General features: G+C 35.0%; 1 long non-coding RNA gene across 1 annotated transcript in view; it reads left to right on the forward strand.

Moving 5' to 3' along the window:
- LOC123578927 overlaps positions 1-18354 on the forward strand; it is a 161964-nt gene extending 143610 nt beyond the window's left edge. Inside the window, exon 3 of the long non-coding RNA XR_006702634.1 lies at positions 18280-18354. This is a non-coding gene — a long non-coding RNA (uncharacterized LOC123578927). The remainder of the gene's footprint in view (positions 1-18279) is intronic.
- The last annotated feature ends 479 nt before the right edge of the window (positions 18355-18833 follow it).

An 18833-nucleotide genomic window follows, 5' to 3' on the forward strand; every position in this document is an offset into this window, starting at 1 on the left:
TACTCTGTAAATATAAATATATATATGCCAACATTTTGAAGGATTGTCTTGTATCTCTTCTTGCTATATCCAGTTATCTTTCTTTCTTTCTTTCAAGTTTATTCATTTATTTTGAGAGAGAGAGTGCTATAAGCAGGGGAGGGGGAAAGAGACAGAGAGAGAGAGAGAGAGAGAGAGAGAGAGAGAGAGAGAATCCCAAGGAGGCTTCGAACTGTCAGTGCAGAGCTTGATGTGGGACTCGAACCAACGAACCATGAGATAATGACCTGAACCGAAATCAAGAGTCAGACACTGAACTGACTGAGCCACCCACGCATCCCTATCAAGTTATTTTTCTTAATACAAATTAAAATAATCTCCTTATTTGAAATGTCTTCTATTAGGTGATTCCACCATTGGATCACTAACAAAATAACACTTTATTTACCATCTAAGAAAATTCCCATCACATATTCTTGGTGTTAATTGATGACTGATCTTTCTTTCTCTTTTCCTTTTTCCTTTTCTTTCCCTCCTCTTCCCTTTTCTTTCCCTTCTTTTTCTTTTCCCCCCACTCTTTCTTGTTCTTCTTCTGTTTTCTTTGGACATAAGTCTGCCATCATGTGTGGTGTCTCCAGTGAAGGTATATATAGCACATCATTTCTTTTGGCCCTTTGATACAATGACATTTATATGTTTATTTCACTTCTCTCATAGACTTTATGGTATCTCTCTGAAACATTCAAATCCATTTCTAATTCTACATTTAAACATTGTATTCCAAACCTTTTATTGTCCCAACTCTTATTATATAAACATTCCTAATGTAATTCATGAAGTAATAACTGCAAATTAATAACTAAAAGAAATAAAATATAGCTATAATTGTTACATAAATATGAATGTATACAATGCATCATTTAAATACAAGTTAGGGAAGTTTGGAATAATCATGGATCAAGCAAGATATTTCAAAATACTGATTCAAAGGGGCACATGCACCCTGATGATATCAGCAATATCAACAGTAGTCAAACTGTTGAAAGACCCCAAAAGCCCATTGACTGATGAATGGCTAAAGAAGATGTGGTATACACGCATGCACATACACACACACACACTCTCTCTCTCTCTCTCTCTCTCTCTCTCTCACACACACACAAACACACACACACACACACACACACACACACACACACACGTAATGGAATATTACTCAGCCATCAAAAAGAATGAAATCTTGCCATTTGCAACAACGTGGATTGAGCTACAGTGTATTATGCTAAATGAAATAAGTCAGTCAGAGAAAGGCATATTCTTTCACTCATATTTGAAATTTAAACAACAAAACAGATGAATATAGGGAAAAGGGGGAAAAAAGAGAGGGAGGCAAACCATAAAAACTCTTAACTATAGAGAACAAACTGAGGGCTTCTGGAGGGGCAGTAAGTGGGATGATGGGTTAAATGGGTGCTGGGCATTAGGGGGGCACTTTTTGGGATGAGCACTGAGTGTTATATTTAGGTGATGAATCACTAAATTCTACTCCTGAAGCAAATATTACATTATATGTTAACTAACTGAAATTTAAATAAAAGCTTGAAATATTAAAATATATATATATTTCTTTTTAACCTAAAATATTTTTGGCATCCGCTATTAGGGAAGTAATTCTATTCTATGAATTCCTCGGTCTATAGAACAGAAAACAGAATAATGAAGAAGGAAACAATGAATCGCTTAATCACAGTGATGGTAAAGTTTATGTTAACTAGACATAAGGTGCCCAGACTAATCATTTCTGGATGTGCCTGTGAAGATACTTTTGGGTGGAATTTGCATTTGAAGCTGTGAACTCAGTAAAGTAGATTGCTCTCCCCAGTGTGGGTGGGGATCATTCAATCGTGAACCTGAATAGAAAAAATGTGGAGGAAATGAGGAATTAATGCTTTTTTTTTTCACCTGCCTCACTGCTTGAACTGAGCCATTTCAGCTCATCTCCACTGTCCTTGGACTGGGACTTACACCATCAACTCTGCTGGTTCTCAGGACATCAGACTTGGAATAAATAACATCACTAGGTGTTCATGGTCTCCAGCTCACAGACAGACAATCATGGCACTTCTCAGCCTCCATAATCACCTAAGCCAACCTCATAATAAATCTCTCTCTCTCTTAAAAAAAAATATATATATATAATATAATATAATATAATATAATATAATATAATATAGATAATATAATATTTTATATAATATAGATAATATAATTTTTATAATATAATACATGTAATCTATATATAATCTATAAAATATTTAGTATCTATATAAATATATATTATCTATTCCATTTTTTAATGTTTTTAATGTTTATTTATTTTTGAGAGCCGGTGAGGGGCCAAGAACCTGAAGCAGCCTCCAGGCTCTGAGCTCTCAGCACAAGCCTGATGTGAGGCTCAAACTAACAAACTGCGAGATCATGACCTGAGCCAAAGTGGGAAGCTTAACTGGCTGAGTCACCCAGGCGCCCCTATGTATTCCATTTCTGTAGAGAGCCCTGTTTAATATAGTCACCTAACCATACTTCTTTATTTGTGAAGCTAGAACATATAGTCATTATTCTGAGTAGCCAGGTCTCCAGGTAAATATTTATTTAAAATAAAAATATGGGCACCTGAGTGGCTCAGTTGGTTATGTGTCTGATTTTAAATTTCAGCTCAGGTCATGATCTCATGGTTTGTGAGATCGAACCCTGTGAAGGACTGTGTGCTGACTGCTCGGAGTCTGTTTAGGATTCTTTCTCTCTCTCTCTATCTCTGAAAATAAACTTAAAAAAATTAAAAGAAAAATAAAAAATTAAACCCAACTGTAAAATAAATTTAGGCATCTCAGACAATAGCAGTTCTTAGTATCTTTTAAAGAATAAAGTGATAATAAAGTACAAATAGGCAAGATAGCACAAAACAGTTTATGTAAAGAAATAATGACCAAAAATACCATAAGTGAATACTACCATCACTCGAAATGTGTTAAACCTTCAAAGAAAGACTAAATGTGCACATTGAGCTATAAACAGATTTAAAATATGAAACATTCTTGATACGTTTGAGGCACCTCAGTATAACCTTAACATCCAGTACGTATTTTAAGAGAATACTCGTAATACAAATGGGGTGCATATATGGTTTAGTCAGTGAAGTGTCTGACTATTGATTTCAGCTCATGTCATCATTTCAGCGTTGTGGGATGGAGCCCCAGGTCAGGCTCCATGCTGAGTGTCGGGATTCTGCATAAGATTCTCTCCCCCCTCTCTCTGCCCCTTCTCTGCTTGCACGTGTGCATGCTCTCTCTCTCAAGAATGAATGAGTGAATGAATGAATGAATGAATGAATGAATAAATAAATAAAAGTATACAGGAAATGATAAACACTTCATTTGTTTTTTGTTTTTTAATTTTTTTAACGTTTATTTATTTTTGAGACAAAGAGAGACAGAGCATGAACAGGGGAGGAGCAGAGAGAGAGGGAGACACAGAATCTGAAACAGGCTTCAGGCTCTGAGCTGTCAGCACAGAGCCCGACGCGGGGCTCGAACTCACGGACCGTGAGATCATGACCTGAGCCGAAGTCGGACGCCCAACCGACCAAGCCACCCAGGCGCCCCAATGATAAACACTTTATATTTAAGCAGAGAGTAGCTGAGCCTTTTGCTGTTTTATAATCATGAGTTCTTAACCTTAAAGTGCACACTAAGTAAAAAGCAAGTAACATAAAATTAAATCCACATTTAGGCATATCTACTGAAATTCAAGCCATCAAAAATTAAAAAGAAAAGAAAGCTTCTGAAGAGAAAGATTAAAAGAGAAAAAGTCTTACATTGACAATAGATTAGTAATCGTATGTAGTAGATACAGACAGACAATGAAATACTAGCTTATGTTGCTGGAGGAAAACCAGCAAAACTGTAGTATGAGTGAGAGTGTGTGACATTTTATCAGATAGCTTACAACCCACAGACTTCGTAAAAGAAATGTTAAAAGCTTTACTTCACCAATATGAAAATGTAAACAGAGGGAGATAGTGAGATGAAAGAACAAATGGTAACCAAATACATTGTGAAATATCTAAACACTGCTTATAAAACTTACATGCATTACTTCAAAACATTTAAATAGCACTGGGGCTAAAATTCTCCTTAACTGAAATAGCTATCTCTTGTTTCCTTAACAAATTTGAAAAATTTTAAGCCACTAAATTTATTATTTTCTAGCTCTGTTGGGTCAGACATTCCTTGTTACCCCATATTAAAATCAAAGTGTAGGTGTATCTGTGATCTTTTCTAGAGGTTTTAGGGGAAAATTTATTTCCTGATCACTTGAGTTATTGCCAGAATTCAATTCACTCTGACTTTATCTTCCATTTTTTAAGAATTCGTGTGATTATATTGGATCCCTAAAATATTAATCTCCAGAGGCACCTGGGTTGCTTAGTTCGTTAAGCGCCTGACTTCAGCTCAGGTCATGAACTCACGGTTCGTGGGTTGGAGCCCCGTGTGGGCTTCTGTGCTGACAGCTCAGAGCCTGGAGCTTGCTTCAGATTCTGTGTCTCCCTCTCTCTCTGCCCCTCCCCTGCTCTCTCTCTCTCTCTCAAAAATAAATACACATTAAAAAAATTTTAATGTTAATCTCCATGTTTTAAGGAGGTGATAGGCAACATTGATTCCAGCTGCAACTCTGTTTCCTCTTTGTCATACAATGTAACATATTGGCATTTGGAAAAGATGGACATATATACAGAGTTCACTTATCATTTCCCTCTTTTCCAGATACCTATCAGGAGAAAGCCCTGAATTCTCCACACACACACAAAAATAATAATAATCACATGTACTCAGACCTGTGGTGTGCTGCCACTGATTCTAACCCTAAAAGGGCCAATCATTAAATGTTCAGGAATTTCATGACTCAGTTATTAAACATAGCCATTATTATTATGTAGTAAAATATGTGACTTAAAATTAAATATTACAAAATATTACAGTGATAATAAATGCACCAATTTCTAATTATTTAACTAATTTGACCATTTTCTGTGATCTTGTTGTTATTTGCATCCATGTTGTGGAGGGTGGAAATATTATATAATGGCATTCTATGGAACTTTTGTCTTTAATGTCAAAGAACTTACAAGCCAACATTCATGTTGTACCAATCATTCATAAATCACAACCATACTTTGTTTAAGGATGCAAGCATTTGGCAAAAATTAATCAGAGCCTTCTATGACAGATGATTAACAAAATGGAATTTATAATATAAACTATTGCATTTTATTATCATATGGAAATTGTGGCTGCCTATTGTTTACATAAGAAAAAAAATCTATATCATAATTCTTTGAAGAGAGCCAGCTTTAAAAATTTCTCCAGCATGGTACTGATTCTGAGGCACTCACATTGATTTAATTATAAATGTCACAAATAAAAGAAAGTTCTGATATAAGAAGTTTTCTTTTTGGAACACGTTAGGTTCATCTGGTAAGTACGTGCATGTGTGTGTGTTAACTATTGACTATTTTTTCATGTGTACATTCCCACTGTACCACGCCCTTTGACTTTTAGACAAATAGTATCCATTCATCCTGGTTTTTTAAACAACAAAATTATTCAGCATAAGAAGCACACATCTGCCAAATTGTATATTCTAGACATTTCCGTTGATCTTTTCAGATCCTTAGTGATGCCCCCTTTATAATGTAAAAGCGAGCATAAACAGGCTGCCCGTGAAGCTTCCTTTGTCAAAAATGCATTAAGGTAATATACAGTGGAAGGTTTTCTTTCAATGTTTGTGTAAAGCCAGAGTATTAAAAAGCAAGGTAATTTTGTGGCTGTTGTTGAAAAGAAATGATGAAGAGTTTTCCTAAAAATTATATAACCAGATATTATTTCGAATATGATATCATTTTACAGTGAAGGTATTTCAACTCTAACCTAGTAGGAAAACACAGGGAATATATGATCACATGTGATGATGACACAACTCTAATGTCACTTTTATAACTATACATGTTGGTCTGTGTGGGTAAATATGACATATCTTCTACTCAGATTTGACAGTTGTACTTTCAGAAGATTTTAAAACAGTAAATAAGCCATCCTTTTTGAGGTGAATGTAAAATGGGAGTTACATACGTTTATGGGATATGCTTTCATTGCTCTAAGTTTCATATTTCTTTATTCAGAATTGTAATCATCCTTTAGTAGGCTCGTTCTGTCAAAACCATATCTTGGTGCATTGTGATTCTTCTTAACTAAAGATGTCAGGGCCCGCTATTAAAAAAACTCCTGGGGGCGCCTGGGTGGCGCAGTCGGTTAAGCGTCCAACTTCAGCCAGGTCACGATCTCGCGGTCCGTGAGTTCGAGCCCCGCATCGGGCTCTGGGCTGATGGCTCAGAGCCTGGAGCCTGTTTCCGATTCTGTGTCTCCCTCTCTCTCTGCCCCTCCCCCGTTCATGCTCTGTCTCTCTCTGTCCCAAAAATAAATAAACGTTGAAAAAAAAAAAACAAAAAAAAAAAACAAAAAACAAACTCCTGGAGGGGCACCTGGATGGCTCAGTCGGTTAAGCGTCCGACTTCAGCTCAGGTCAAGATCTCACTGTCCTGTGAGTTCAAGCTCCACATCAGACTCTTGCGCTGACAACTCGGAGCCTGGAGCCTGCTTCGGATTTTGTGTTTCCCTCTCTGTCTTCCTCTCCCCCACTCATGCTCTGTCTCTCTCTCTCAGAAATAAATAAACATTAAAAAAAAAAAAAAAAACTCTTGGAGATGTAATGTACAGCATGGCAACTATAGTTAGTAATACTGTATTGTGTATTTGACAGTGGCTAAGAGATTAAATCTTAAATAGTTCTCATCACAAGAAAAAGAAATTCTGTTAACTGTGAACGGTGACAGATGTTAACTAGACTTATTGTGGTGATCATTTCACAATACATACAAATGTCAAAGTCATTATGTTATATACCTGAAAACTAATACAATGTTGTATGTCAATTTTACCTCAATAAAAAAAAAATAAAAGAAAAGTCAGTGGCCAAAATTACTTTAGATTCAATTTTCATGTTTTGTTATTTATATGCTCTTTGCTATCTTGTATATCTCTTACACTTAAACTTTCAGAGGTTTTAAATATGAACTTCCAGATCAACTATAACGTATTAATGTGATAATTCAAACATGTCATTACTAGTCTGCACTGTATTTTATTTTAGTTACCCACCATTATTTTATTTAATTCCTTCACAGTAGACCCTTTATTTTTAGTTTCTTATGGTTAAACCCAGATAACTTTGCTTAGCAATTTTTGCCCTGAATCTATAAGGTAGTCTGAAGTATAGTCATTAAATCCTGCACTCCTAAGGCCTCTATTTTCCCTTCTACTTAATTTATGGAGATTATCACCCTGTAGAATAATATATCATCTTGGCTTCAAAATTTCTCTTATACATGTTTTTTCTTTCCCATTCTTTAGTCCAGTGGGAGTGGTGCTTTTTTTTCTAATTGATGCCTTCTATTCTGGACTGCACATACATGCCAATGCTGTGGGAGTAAATGTCATAGGAAAGAGAGTATCAGAATTGCTTAGTGAAAAGATGCCTCAGAGGAGGGTGGAAGTGTCTCCTCCTGGCAGAAGAGCAAATGGCATTTGGGAGAGAGGAGAAACAGATGGTGACTCTGAAAACAGGACATGGTAATACCCCCTCTTCATGAAATAAGCATGAGTTGAGTGTGAACCCTGCACAGTTAACAATAAATGTGGTAGGTCAATTCCCAAGTAATGCACGTGGTAAATATGGACCAACGTGTTGATTGCAGAAGTGTGGAAAATACAGACCTCAACTGAAGCTAGCTTTGTGAGTGAAGTTAGTGAGAAATAAAGGTGTACTTTTAGTGCCTTAAAGGAAAGACGATTCGTAGTTCAAGAACTCAAAGTAATAAACACACAAAAAAATCAGATTTTATATAAGGAGAAACATATGGAGTTTAAATTTATTATCATAAAATGTTGTTTTCTTGTAATCCCCTGACTATATAATTCTGTAGCAAGGATAAAGTAAGGCATATTTTCTTTACCAAGTTGTCATTTTGAGAAGCTAATCCTTGATATGACTCTAAGTTGCATGTTTATACTTCAGTGTAGTATCTATCAACTTTACATCATGTCTGTTTTTCCCCAGTAAGAAAAATGAGTATTCAGTGTTGTTATGCTAGTCTCTACTTTATTTCTTCTCCGCCCATTTCAGTATTTTAAAACAAATAGCATTTTTTTTTCTATTGGTTACATTTCTGTCTTACAATATTATTATTAGCCACTATGTAGAGTTCTATAAATATTTGATAGTATCTATTATTATGTGAAAAGAGAATATTAATGCCCTTGCCTTTCTTCGCACATGGCTTTCCCTAGTCCTGCATCCCAAACTTGTCATCTATTAATTTAATTTTGCATTTTGCACTGTAATCTTATTCAAATATTTATTTAATTTAATACTACCTACTGGTGGATCCTATATGTTGCAATCAACAGAGGCTTTACAGTGTACTGATGATGTAGGATTTGTCACGTCAGTGTAAATGTCATGTTTCCTATGCCATTTGTGAGAATATAGCCAATGTCAAAGGCTGATGAACTTTTTTTCTTTTCTCTATTAATAATTAGAACCCATATGATGTTTGAATCCAGTTTCATGTTTTAATCATATAGATTATGAAACAACTTAGAATTTTTGTGTATATTATTTGCTTGCCTTTTCTATCAGGTAATGATTTCCCTACATAATTACACCTTCTCATGGATCCTATATGTTATTTTACTCTATTTATCCCAGATAGCCTTTTCCAAAAGAGAATGCTTTATTATACAACTTATAACTTATACAACTTATAACACTATTTTTTTAAGTCCACTTATAGTGGCTTTCAATTCTGACTCTTGATTTTCTGCAACTTTTTTTTTTTTTTTCTGAAGTACATCCCCAAGTTTCCTCAGAAGAGACTGGGTTAACCTTTTGTGGTTCCTGCATACCTGACATGACATTGTCTTTAGTTTACCCTTATATTTTGTCAGATTAATGATGCCTAAATTGTGTACTATAAAGATTTTTCTATTGTCTTCCATATCACACAGGGATTTCCATCAATGGGCCGGTGACAAATGACTTCCACTTCCCTTCTAGATTACCTAGTAGTGTTTTTTGTTTTTGTTTTTTTTCTCTCCAAACTGATAATTTATTAGAGGTGTCTACGTTGGCATCTACCATTACCCTGATCAGCACACTATATAGTTTGTTTTATTCTAAAACCTTATTTTCTTCAGCTTTATTACTTCTGTGATAGTTTTGCTCCTACCCACACCTTCACTTTTTTTTCGTTTTTTCTTTTTGTTAGATCTTTCTAGGACCTCTATTTGAATATTGCTCCCCTTCCATTCATTCTATGTTGTGTATTCTTCCACAGTATACTTACTTCATCTTCTGAAAAATTAATTGAAGTTTTTATTTTAGCCCTTCTGTAGCCCTTTTGTAACATTGTAGGAATCATAGTTTTTAATTCTAATAAATGTTTTTCCTCCTCCACCCACTTCTTCTATTTCCTTTTCTTATTTCTTGTGTGTTTCTATAGAATTGCTTCCAAAATCTCTCTGCAAAAGATATTTTAATCCTCTTTTTCTTCTACTTGATTGTCTTCTAATAAGTTGTAATCTTATCTTGATTTTTATCTGTCATGCTTTCAGCTTTTCTCATAAAGCTGGTGACTGTGGTGTTTAAATTTAAATTTTAAAAGGATGATTGTTGGGGCACCTGGGTGGCTCAGTCGGTTGAGCGTCCGACTTCAGTTCAGGTCATGATCTCACAGTCTGTGAGTTCGGGCTCCACGTTGAGCTCTGTGCTGACAGCTCAGAGCCTGGAGCCTGCTTCAGATTCTGTGTCTCCCTCTCGCTCTGCCCTCCCCTGCTCATGCTCTGTCTCTCTCTGTCTCAAAAATAAATAAAAACATTAAAAAATTTTTTAAAAAGATAATTGTTTTAGTTTGATGTTGTTGACTTACTCTGTTCTTTCATGAGGATTGCTTCTCCACTAGGTCTCCCCACTTTTAAGAATAATTTTTCATATCTCACAGTAAGTTATATTGTTTTAATTTCTTTTATGTCAGTTATATGCTATAATACAGGCTCCACCAGCATCTCCCTTTAAAAAGTAGGCCTCAAAAGCTTTCTATTACTGCTTCCTTAATTTATTAACAATTTGAAAAAACCAGAAGACTTTGCTTCTCCACTTTGTAGGTTGTTATTAAATATGTATCTTGCTTTGAACTTTGAATAGATACCAATAGCCGCCTCTAAGCTCCATGAAACAAGACCAAGACATGAGTGATCATATGAATTTTTATGAAAATTTTACTCAGTGCAGTGAACTATGAGATAAAATTTATCATCACTGAGGCAAAGCAGATGACATAAAATGTGGGATATTGAAGTAGACAGATAGCAGAGTAAAATTTCTGTGAGCTGTCTGTAAGAGGAATGTATTATGAAAAGGTACCAAAAAAGAACTTTCCTGTGATTATAATAATTTTTGGTACTATATATATTATTTTGATATAACTCATTACATAGGATATTTTCCTCATTGTGGAATTTACATTTCTTTAAATGTTATGTAAAGTATAATTTTTATGAAATGAACAACTGAAAACATTATTATAAAATGAAGACTTATTGATGATTTCATCTTGCCCATAGACTTATGACATATTATTTTTTCAATATTGTATAGAAATGATGTCATTGCAAATAAGCAGGTGGAAAAATTATAGGGAAAATATGTGTCTTCATCCATGAAGACACATAAGTATTTAGGAGGCATAGAACACTACTTAAAATTTTGTTGGGATACGTATAGCTGTTTTTTTTTCTCTTTTCTCTTTTACCAATAATAATTTATTGATATTAACTAGTTATATGTGTATAATTGGGATTGCAGGTATCATTTACATTACTTAACTGGGAAATATGAATGAGGCTATCACTTTGTGGCATCATACTATTATTTAAAAATTTTTTTAATGTTTAATTTTGAGAGAGACAGATAGAGAGCAAGCAAGAGAGGGGCAGAGAGAGGGAGGCACAGAATCCAAAGCAGGCTCCATAATCTGAGCTGCCAGCACAGAGCCCTATGCGGAGCTCGAACTCACGAACCGTGAGATCATGACCTGAGCCAAAGTCAGATGCTTAACCAACTGAGCCACCCCGGTGACCCAGCATCATATTATTAATAATAACATGAAGGCATCATAGATGATCAATCAGTTATTTTAGGGAATATTTACTGACCACCCATTATTTGGCCTACACCTTATAAATTGTATTTGAAAATAAAGTTTGAATTACTTATATGCTTGAACCATATTGGAGGAATATGAGAGAAACCATCTGTGCTAAAACTATCTGAGCTTATATATGACTTATTGTGCAAGGAAAAAACTTGAAGTAGATTCTTTGCTATGACATACAACATAAAATTAGTAACATTAAATTAGTATTGTATTACAAGGAATGTTGGAAGATATATTTGTAGTGATTTACATCCATATGATGTAGCATAAAAATCTGCTATGTCTCTCCACATTGAGTTTCTGGTTTTCAATTTTGTGTGTGGATTTTTTGTCCTAAAACTCATCCATATGTTTTTAGCCACTTCTGGAAACCCTAAACATTTTGACACTTAAACTTGGGGAAGATATTTGTCAAGTAATAATTTCATTAGAACATTCTGCAACTCTATTGACAGATAAAGGCCTGGGCATCTTTGAAAATATATTTGGCTTTGCCGCTTCAGTGATGTGATTCCACATAGCATCATGATTCATTGTATCAATTTTGGCAAGCATTGTTGTTAGAAATATCTTTAAAATATTAAACTAAGTTTTTTCTTGTTCTTTAGTAGATACTACCTTAATAAGATCCAGGGAATTGATTCAATACATTTTCAAGTATCTGTGTCAACAGATTGAAGAAAAAATATGTAAAGTTATTTTTTAATATACTGGACAAGTCATGAAGTGGAGTATGCTGAGATGAGAATTTTTGGTATACATTACTCTGTTTATACTGGGCCTCTTGGGCGTGCTCCCCCAACCCCAAAGTAAAAAAGGAATTTTCTAAAAATACATGTATTTTTTTCTTTTTGCTTGTTTAAATTCAGTCTGGCTACCAGTTTGAGAAAATACTAGAATAGGGGCAAGAGAGCAATCAGATACTCTAATTAGGGAAATGAAATGATAATGTAGTCAAGAAAAGATGGAGGCTTGCATTTAGATGGAGGGTATTAATTTCCAAGTAAACTGACAGATTTGAGCTAATTTTCTGGGTAGGGTCAATATGTGTTTAGTTTCTGGACTCAATAACTTGTATATACTGGTACTACTCATTGAATTGCAATGCCTGGAAATGTGTGTGTGTTTGTGCATGTTTGCAAATGTACACATGAAGGGTAGAAAATCTAGACGACCTTAATGTATTTTTTTAAATATATCTATAAGGCATCCAAGAGGATATTCCAATAATGTAGTTGAAAATATGATTCTGAATTCAAATCAAGTATTGGAGCTGGAGGAAAAAAAGTCAGAATTTTCAAGGCAGAGATGATATAAAAAATAGTAAAAATAGCAATGCCTGTTAGGAAGAGTGGTTAAAACAAAAAGAGTTCTCAGGTCTAACCCATGAAGAGGTCTGAGGTTTCTTGTTATGCAGAAGAGATAGAATTTAAATTATTATGAGAGAGAAAAGAGGAGAAACAGTAGAGTGTGATATTAATGAACCAAGAGAGTAGAGTTAATTAAGATAACAAAAATTCCATCATGAATTTCTTATAGAGGGGCAGTGGTGGCCTAGGATAGTGAAGCATGTTAGAAAAAGAAGTAAATTTATATAGTGTGTTGAGGGGTAAGAGTTGTGAAGACAGAGGCAGTTTGTGTAGATATGTCTTTTAAGTAGGAGGGAAAAGGGACTCTGTGATGTGTGAAACCGAAGAGATGACCAAGGGAGTGGCATCCTCCTATAGAAGAGACAAAATGTTGTTTAAAGCAAAAATAAAGCATGCACTTTGCAAGTTAAATGGAAACATTGCTGTAATTGTATCCTTGGTTTTGAGTAGAATGGGTCCCAGTCTGGTGAAATCTTTTTTGTGTGAGTGTGAATATATAGATATATGAGTGTGAATATATAGATATACCATTTGCAACTGATAATTTTTAAAAAAAGATATATATGTGAAAAAAGACATGGTGTGAAGTTGTCATTTCAGGAAAAAAAAAGCCTATTGGGCATTCTAGGAAATGTTGTGACAGTAGAATTGTCAGTTAGTTTATGCCTTTAACAACACATGAAGCAGGTGTGTGCAGATTGGCTCAACTGGCATTGAAGATTTCACAAGCAAGACAAATGGAAAGCACCGGGATGTGGGGCAGGGATGGAACTGATAGGAAAGGGGAGAGGAGAAGAGAGACACAGATGGAGGGTAGAGAAGGGAAAGAAGGGAGGTACATGAGTTTTGGTCATTTGAGAGTGAAATGTTACAAATAAACATTCCGTGTGCATGCTGGATAGATAGGAAGGATAAAGACCTGCCCTGTGTCTGCAACAGTTGTAGGAGCATTGGATTACAGTGCTTGAGAAGATGTTTAGTAGTGGTGCACGAAAGTATACGATATGAAAGATTGGAATTAGGAGCATATTCTCATGGCAGAATGTGGAAAACAAGATGTTAGAGATTAAGCAGTTTTGGCTACAAAGACCAGATTATTGAGATTAAAATGCTAATAAATATGGATGCTTTGACTCACCAAATCCATCAGAATAGAGACCACTTTTTTAATGTTTCAGACTTAAGTTCCTTTTTGACAAATGTAGATTACAAACAACAACAAAAACTGTGTGATTAGTTTGATTTTTTAGGCTACAAAAACCAGTTTCTTCATAAATTTGGAGGTCTTTTGACACCAAAAAACCCCACACCGATTATTAATTGCTTAGTGTTTCAAATCACATGACTCATCTAAAACTAAAGAAATATATTGAATTTTTTCAGATTTTAAATTAACAGGATTTTGATGTTATCAGAAAGGTCTTGTATTTTATGAGCAATTGGTGACAATTCAAGAACTTTTATCCTTTATAAAATATCATTCTTATTATATTTCTTATAAATTTCTATCAAAGTTTAAGTTACTGAAATAAGAATTTGCTATGTCTCCAACTAAAAATATGTGTGTGTAAGGATTCAAGCTAACCTTATAATTAAACATGTGCAAACTGCTTAAATTTTTTTCGATTGGACTTTTAATTCTGATTTCAAGTGATTAATTTCTTTGAATATCTTTTTACTCTTGAGAAAAAATATCTAATCACATTTACTTTAAAATCTATAAAATTTCTTAGTACTGTCCACTTTACTATCTTTTAAGATATTTTTTTACAATAAGCAGTTTCTCATGTATTTCGTTTTAGCAAATTTCAGAGGCCATACATTGTGAAATTTGCAAAACAAAATCTTCCAATGTCTTGTTTTCTTTTATATACATATATATATATATATATTTTAATTTGTTTTAATTTTTGAAAAAAACTTTTATTTATTATCGAGAGAGAGAGACAGAGCATGAGCCTGGGAGGGGCAGACAGAGAAGGAGACAGAATCCGAAGTAGGCTCCAGGCTCTGAGCTGTCAGCACAGAGCCTGACGTGGTGCTCGAAACCCACGAACTGTAAGATCATGACCTGAGCCGAAGTTGGACGCTTAACCGACTGAGCCACCAGGCACCTCAATGTCTTGTTTTCTTTATTGTTCTAATTGTAGTACTAGCTTCTGCATGAAGAGTCAAGAAGCATATGAAAACATGTCAACATCACTAATCAACAGAGAAATGTTAAAACCACAATGAGATACCATCACATACCCATTGGGCTGGCTCCCAAAGGGAAGGGGAAAAGGAAGGGGAAAAAGATGGAGAAAATAAAAGAAAAAAAGAAAGAAAGAAAAGTGTTGGCTAGGATGTAGACATAAGTGAACCCTTGTGCACTCTTTTTTAGTGCAAAAGATGCCCTGTGAGCATTACATGAACCCACGTATGTTAAACCTGGACCAAAACCCAGCCTAATGTTGTGAGGAAAGAGCTAGGGAAGGCAGCTTCAGACTTCTCCTTGCTTCACCTAAATCTCACAATTGCGTGAATCATTTGAGTTCTCACTACAGTTTGATACTCTGTGAAATCTCTGATTCTTGTGAGTCTTATTTCCTACTCAGAATTCTTTGTTAGGTAAGCCATTGGGTATAACACATTCTTCACCAACTCATCTTTCATATGCAAGTTGGTTTGGGGTCAATGAAGAATTTCATTTCTTCTCAGTTCTTCAAAATAGCAGGTGTAGTTTGTGGAGTAATTCCCTCAGGCTTTATGAAGGAATGCTATAGAAGGCAGGTATGACTTAGAGCAGTCTTCTCAAGGCTTTTGTGGCATACGGTGATCAAAATAACTTTAATGTTCCCTTCAAATTGATTAAACTTTAGGGGTGCCTGGGTGGCTCAGTCGGTTGAACATCCGACTTCGGCTCATGTCATGATCTCACAGCTCATCAGTTCGAGCCCCACATCAGGCTCTGTGCTGACAGCTCGGAGCCTGGAGCCTGCTTCTGATTCTGTGTCTGCCTCTCTCTCTGCCCCTAACCCACTCGCATTCTGTCTCTGTCTCTCTCAAAAATAAATAAACATTAATTTTTTTTTTCAAATTGATTAAACTTTAGACAGGCTTCATCCTGATTATAGACCCCGGACTCTCTTATTTACTTCAGAAAACATGTAATTGTAAATTCTTACTCTGTCTCTTGAGATGTAAATCTTTTAAAAAGCCTCTTGCCAGTTTTGTAACCCAGGAATGGCTTTCTCAAAGAGCTGGCAGCCATATCTTTGAAATGGAGTTATTGATGAAGAGAGTATTACTCTTTCCCAGTTTCTCTAGGAGAGTAGAAGCTTAACTTCAAGAACCCTACTTCAAATTGTAAAACTACCCTCTATCATAAAGATATGAGAAACTTTACTTTTGTTTGGACAAAGCCAATTAACAAACAGAAACAGCCTATATTTCCAACACCTCAGCTCCTAAAAACACTCTAGGTCTTTGTTTCAGTAGAATTGAGTTCTGACTGAGATACAGGCTCACTCCCTTATTATAATAACCTTGAATAAATCCATTTATATTTTATGTTTAAATATGTTTGGTACATTTTTTGATTTGACTGTGTCCAAGGCCATTATAGTGATAACAGCATTGTATGGTGTAAACTGAGCCTCATTTTGCATATATCTATACATAATAAATACTTGGTAAATATTTGTTGAACCGATTTTAATTTAAAAGCTTTGTCATTTGCATTTTCTTTGGCATACAGACACACACACACACACACACACACACACACACACACACCATGTCTTGGAATACCTGAACGGAGATTTATTAAACTGCAACTCATGGTTCATATTAAGTAAAGTTACACAAATAGTTTTATCATTAATTCATTCAGCTTATATGTATTAAGTGATTAGGTCCATTCACACATTAGGGTCAGATTCATTTTAAACATGCAGACAAGCAGATGCCTTGTGTAATGACAATTTATTTCTATATGTTTTGCCTTGTGGTTTGGAGTAATACTGCTTAAATATGAAGATAGTGTTTATTTATAAATGAATATTAATGGAAAAATTAAAGTTCTAATTCTGTCTTACATAAAATTAACACTTCAAATTTTAAGTATTCACACTTCCAATTGTGAGTTTTTAAAAGTAAGGAGAAAATGGGGCGCCTGGGTGGCTCAGTCGGTTAAACATCCAACTTTAGCTCAGGTCATGATCTCCTAGTTCATGGGTTCGTGCCCCTCACTGGGTTCTGTGCTGACATCTCAGAGCCTGGAGCCTGCTTCGGATTCTGTGTCTCCTTCTCTCTCTATTCCTCCCCTGCTCATGCTCTGTCTCTCTCTCTGTCCAAAATAAATAAAGATAAAAATAATAATAATAATAAAGGTAAGGAGAATTGTTATATTTACTTTGGATTTTGCGTGTGTATCACTCAGATTATAAAACTTTGATTCAGTTCATGTATTTTTGATCTGGTAACAGTAACTGCCATCCATTTAATATCTTAAATGTGAAACTTGTCTTCTGTCATACACACCTCACAATATTTAATTTGTGGGGAGTGCCTGGGTGGCCCAGTTGGTTGAGCAATCAACTTCGACTCAGGTCATGATCTCGCGGTTTGTGGGTTCGAGCCCACATTGGCCTCTGTGCTGACAGTGCAGAACCTGCTTGGCATTCTCTCTCTCTCTCTCTCTGTCCCTCCTCTACTTGTGCATTCTCTCTCTTTCAAAATAAATGAATAAACTTTAAAAAATATTTATTTTTTTATTCTATTTATCAAATATATTTTAAGAGTAATCCCTCTGGGTAGCCATTGAATTTAGAGAATTTAAGGAGTGAAAGAGACAGCTCAGCACAGTGCTACAAAATTACCCACGTGGACTAATCAAATTGAGTGATAATTATGAGGTGCTTTTTAAGAAAGAAAGAAAGAAAGAAAGAAAGAAAGAAAGAAAGAAAGAAAGAAAGAAAGAAAGAAAAGAGGAGGAAGGGAAAGAGGAAAGAAAAAGAAGGAAGGAAAGAAAGAAAGAAAGAAAGAAAGAGAAAGAAAGAACAGAAAGAAAGAGGGAAAGAAGAAAAAAACTAAAACAAAAGAAGCCTCTTAATTTGTGCAGTGTTAAAAAGGAAGGATTCCAAGAGCTGACTTACTTAAGGACTTTTATAATCACAATCTTCTGGAGGCAGGTGCCTGGAGGCAGAAGTGACTATTGACCCTTCTTTGACTTGAGTTTCCTGAGTGCTTGCTAAGGCTTTTGGCCAGGGAATGTGATGGGAATTCAGGACAGAATCCAACTATAAAGATACATCATTATACCGCATCCTCAGAAGTCTTACTGCTACTTGGTCACTGTATATACTGTACAGAAGCTTATTTCTCATTGATCTGTTTTTCCCTTAACCCTGCTCAGAAAAGTCATGGAAGTGACTCTGGAAAGATGTTGATTTGAATGGGACATTTGATGTATTTGTATCAGGAATCAAGTATTGTAGCAAATATAATAAGTTTTCCTTATAGTATTTAGAAATAATAATTTCCAAATTATTCACACAGATAAAGAAATAAAATATTCAATACTCAGAAGCACACTTCATCATCCTTTGTATTCCTTTCCCATTACCACCCACCAAGGATAACCTAGTAAGTATCACAGTGTTATTAGGAGTATCACTACTTCTGACATTGTAGGTTACTCTTGCCCTTTTTTTGGACTTGATATAAATTGAATCATTCAGTATGTACTCAGTAGTGTCTGACCTCTTTCATCCATGTTATTGTATGAAGTTTCAGTTTTTTTTCCTTTTCACTGTTGTATGGTATTCCATTATGCACATATAGCAAAATTTATTTTTCAGTGTACTTGTTATGTGCATTTGAGTAGTCTCCAGTTTGGGTTTTTCCCTGTAGTGTTACCATTAACATTCTCACCCTAATTATTATAAGAACATATGTGTGTAGTTCTGTTCCGTATCTTCAGTTACTTTTCACTCTCTTAATGGTGTATTTTATTGAATGACCAAAATAATTATTTAAAAATACAAAGTAAATAGTAGTACCCTGCTTGAGTCCCTTCAAATCCTTCCTATTTCATTAAAATTTAAAATCAA

The sequence above is a fragment of the Leopardus geoffroyi genome, chromosome A1, assembly GCF_018350155.1.
Source record: "Leopardus geoffroyi isolate Oge1 chromosome A1, O.geoffroyi_Oge1_pat1.0, whole genome shotgun sequence".
Lineage (NCBI taxonomy): Eukaryota > Metazoa > Chordata > Mammalia > Carnivora > Felidae > Leopardus > Leopardus geoffroyi.